The sequence below is a fragment of the Trifolium pratense genome, linkage group LG7 (genome assembly GCF_020283565.1).
Source record: "Trifolium pratense cultivar HEN17-A07 linkage group LG7, ARS_RC_1.1, whole genome shotgun sequence".
Taxonomy (NCBI): Eukaryota; Viridiplantae; Streptophyta; class Magnoliopsida; order Fabales; family Fabaceae; genus Trifolium; species Trifolium pratense.
In genome coordinates, this window is record NC_060065.1 from 36,532,861 (window position 1) to 36,537,146 (window position 4,286).

Consider the following 4,286-nt stretch of genomic DNA (forward strand, 5'->3'; position numbering starts at 1 on the left):
CAATAGATTATAGACTTTAAACAAAATATGATGATTTAGTGACAATTGTTTAGCAAAATATGATGATTTAATGACTATTTTATTTCCTTTTGATTAGATATATTCAATTATTATAGTGACTATTTGCTTCCATTAGTCCATACGTTTTTTTTCTTATATAAACATATAATCGAGCAGTTTTTTTTAATATAATTGGGCAGTTTTTTTTTTATATATTAATGCATCATTACACATATAAATGTAGGTATATGAGAAGTTGATCAATATGACAATAATGTAAGGAGAAATGATGTGACATTGTAAGTGGATGACATGGCTAAATGACGAAATTTCATTGGTTTAAGTGGATTAGGGTTTAGAGAACTAATAGGAACTAGTCCCACACCCGTGCGATGCACGGGTGTTATGCGATATTTTATATTGTAATGTTGAAAAATCATTCGTATAAATTGAAATAATAAGTATTATGAAAATTATAATAATAACATCAACATCAACAAAATAATAATCTTAAAAAAGTGATGTAAATATAAGATAGATATTGAAGATATGTTTATACATTTCGAAAAGATTACAATGGATCATATTGCATCTACCAAAATAAGTTGGTAATCCATAAATTGTCATGTCGCTTTGAAAATGGTTTGTGGTCATACTCATACACTATGCATTTGATTCTTAACATGACACTATAATTCAATATATAGTATAAAAAATTAATTAGTGCGTATAATTTATTAAAAACTATTATTATTAGTTGAGTGGATGTATAATGAAAAGTCATAGGTATATAAATGTAGACAAATGAAAAAATGTATAGAGATGACAATGATGTAAGTAGAAGTGATGTGGTATTATTGACTGGTTTAATTGGATAAAAGTGACTGACGTGGATTAGGGTTAGATTAGTGGTTGCACAACTATCTAGGAATTATATATATATATATATATATATATATATATATATATATATATATATATATATATATATATATTATAAGAACTTCTCCAATTAAAAATTAGGTTTTTTAACATAAGATGAATTATTTATGATTTTTTTACCGCAAATAGCTTAAAATTCATATTTAATTCATCTTTTGTTAAAAAAAAAATTGTAAGAGAAATTTCAATTATTTACTTAACATACCACGAAAAAAATCATAATTTCGAATGATATACATAAGTTGACCGAAAATCATGAACCAAAAATTATGATAAAATATATTTAAGGGTCCAAAACTTGTTGAAATTTTTTATAAAGATTAAAAACAAAATTTAAGATATTTATAGGACCAAAAACATATTAAACCCTATATAAAACTTACATAAAAGAGAATTTTTAAAATGCAAAATATCGACGAAATTGAGGATTAGCCGCATGTATTTGTTAAAGGTTTCTTCTTGAGTTGAAAAAGTGGAAGAGGAAATGAAGGGTCTTAAACTCATCATTTACATAATTTTTTTCTAGGTAGAGCATTTACAAAATATTTTATCTACAATATATAAAAAGAAGATACATATGAAATCACTAATTTGCCCCTATTTCATTTTTTGACACATAATCATTTTCAAGGGTATTTTGTGTCTTTATTAAAAAAAATAGTAGAAAAATGCTAAAATATTTCTAAGCAGGATTCGAGCACTTAACCTTTTAGTTACATTTTTTATTATATTTACCACTAAGTCATATGAATCTACAATATAAACATTTCTAAGCAGGATTCGAGCACTTAACCTTTTAATTACATTTTTTATTATATTTACCACTAAGCCATATGAATTAATTTGTTATATTTTTGGAACCAATATGAGTTAAATGTCCAATCTACAATATATAAAAAGAAAATACATATGAAATCACTAATTTGCCCCTATTTCATTTTTGTTAAATGTCCAATCTACAATATATAAAAAGAAGATACATATGAAATCACTAATTTGCCCCTATTTCATTTTTTGACACATAATCATTTTCAAGGGTATTTTGTGTCTTTATTAAAAAAAATAGTAGAAAAATGCTAAAACATTTCTAAGCAAGTCTACAATATATAAAAAGAAGATACATATGAAATCACTAATTTGCCCCTATTTCATTTTTTGACACATAATCATTTTCAAGGGTATTTTGTGTCTTTATTAAAAAAAATAGTAGAAAAATGCTAAAACATTTCTAAGCAGGATTCGAGCACTTAACCTTTTAGTTACATTTTCTATTATATTTACCACTAAGCCATATGAATTAATTTGTTATATTTTTGGAACCAATATGAGTTAAATGTCACTACAACAAAAAAGGGGCTTTAATAGCACTTGTTTTGACTTTTAATAGCGCTTAAAAACGCTATTACTGATACCGCTATTATAGGTTCTGTACCTATAATAGCGCTTAAAAACGCTATCATTTGTCTACATTTAATAGCGCTTATTTATAAAACCGCTGTCGTACGTTGTTTTCTGCTTTCTTGGAAAGAGCTTTAATAGCGCTTTATTGTGAAACAGCTATTATAGGTCATATATTTAATAGCGCCCATGCATAAAGCGCTATTATAGTCTTCAAATATACTAGCTTTAATAGCGCCCGCACCTACCTATAATAACGCTTTCTTGAATAAACGCTATTAAAAGTTTTTTTTAAAATAAAAAAAAAAATCCATTTTTTTTATTAGGCTATACTTGAATACAAAAAAAAAAGAGCCAACAAATTTCATTGATTATAATTAAACACCACATAAGACATTCGAAGAGGTACCATACAAAAGTATTGGTTAGAAAATATGCTACTCAAATCTCTTTACAAGTTACTAGAATACAATGGATATCTTCAAATCCAAATATAATTTACATTTAAACTAATCAGTATATGAATTACAGAGCATTAAATGCATTGCTAAGCATTGATAAAGCCAAAATTCGAAAGCATGCCTTCACGAACAGTCCATATTCCTGCACAAACTCAGCTTCAGACCCTCCACTTCGAAATCATGCCTAGACCTCAATATAACTCTGAATTCCACCAAATCGACACCCAGACGAAGATAATTTCGTTAGCTATCCATAGAAACAAACCACACTAAGTTCAGAGTTACAGAGAGAGATTTATTACCGTTTGAGTGGAGCCCTGTCCCAAATACGGATTTTACACAACTTAAGCAATTCCTCTTGTTTTCTTGTTCCATCAACAGTCCTTCCAAGCTCCGACCTTCAATTCTTTTCTCCATTTCAATCAGTTCCCTAACACTTTCAATTATCCCAATTTACAGAGTATGTGTACATGCAATTGACCCCAAATGAGTGAAGGCTTTAAGGGTGAGTTTAGTGTTCATAAAAAGAGGGAAAGAGAGTGGAATTGAAATTACTAATTTTACCTTAGCTTTTAATACTCAAAACCAGCAGATTAAGATTGTTTCCAACACATGCAACCCTTTGGCCATGAGAGCACATGAAACTGGTTCAAGGTGTGGAGAGGAGAGAATCACGTTGCCTGAGAGAGAGAGAAAAACAAGGGAAAGGTGAGTTCATGAAGAAGGGCAAATGAATCTGAAGCTACACATGCATTTCTCTTTGGTTGAGATTTGGATTTTTGTGTGGGGTGGAGTTAAGAAAGGGAATGAACGGACAGAGAAGAAAGAAGGGAATGGGTCTTCACTATACTGATGTTTGCTTCCTCCCAATACATACCTGTAATACTAGTCTTACTAGTAATGATACTTGTCCACTATACCCTCCAACTTATTACTAAAACATGTTTATGCCTTTGAACTATCTCATACTTTGATCAATAATTCTTCGAGTAACTTCAATCACCATTTCTAATTAATATTACTTATTTTAATTAAAGTCGGGTTGTTACACTTCATGACTGTAATAATAGAATGAGGTTACTATTGCAGCAACCATGGTAGAATGCAAATGATAACAGAACCAGTTGATTATGAATCTAAAGAAGGGGATTTTACCTTGAGAGTAGCAAGGATATACCTGAAGCAAAATGTAAGATGAAGTAAATAAATAACACTTGCAAACCACAAAACAGAAGAAAAGTAGAGAAGACAAGACCTGCCACCATCTTGTTTCTTACATTGAACCTGTTCAAACTTAAAATAGAGCAATTATACTTAATACTATTCAATTCCAACATTCTTCGGCTCCCTGGTAACCACTTAATCTTAACTATCTTTTGATTTTCTATAGAAGAATCACAGTTTATATCAAAGAAAGAATCTAGAAACACACACACACCAATACAGTTTCACATAAAACTAAAAGATGTATACTTCTATATATCT

General features: G+C 29.0%; 1 long non-coding RNA gene across 3 annotated transcripts; it reads right to left on the reverse strand.

Moving 5' to 3' along the window:
* Positions 1 to 2,681: 2,681 nt before the first annotated feature.
* On the reverse strand, positions 2,682 to 3,974 carry LOC123895638. 3 transcript variants are annotated; one of them, XR_006804446.1, is made up of 4 exons: positions 3,957 to 3,974; positions 3,366 to 3,481; positions 3,104 to 3,237; positions 2,682 to 3,003 (listed from the first exon to the last, which is right to left on the reverse strand). It is a non-coding gene; the product is annotated as an uncharacterized LOC123895638 (long non-coding RNA). The 3 variants fall into 3 exon arrangements; XR_006804445.1 differs by lacking the exon at positions 3,957 to 3,974 and adding an exon at positions 3,679 to 3,948; XR_006804444.1 differs by lacking the exon at positions 3,957 to 3,974 and having other exon boundaries at positions 3,366 to 3,940.
* Between the last annotated feature and the right edge of the window lie 312 nt (positions 3,975 to 4,286).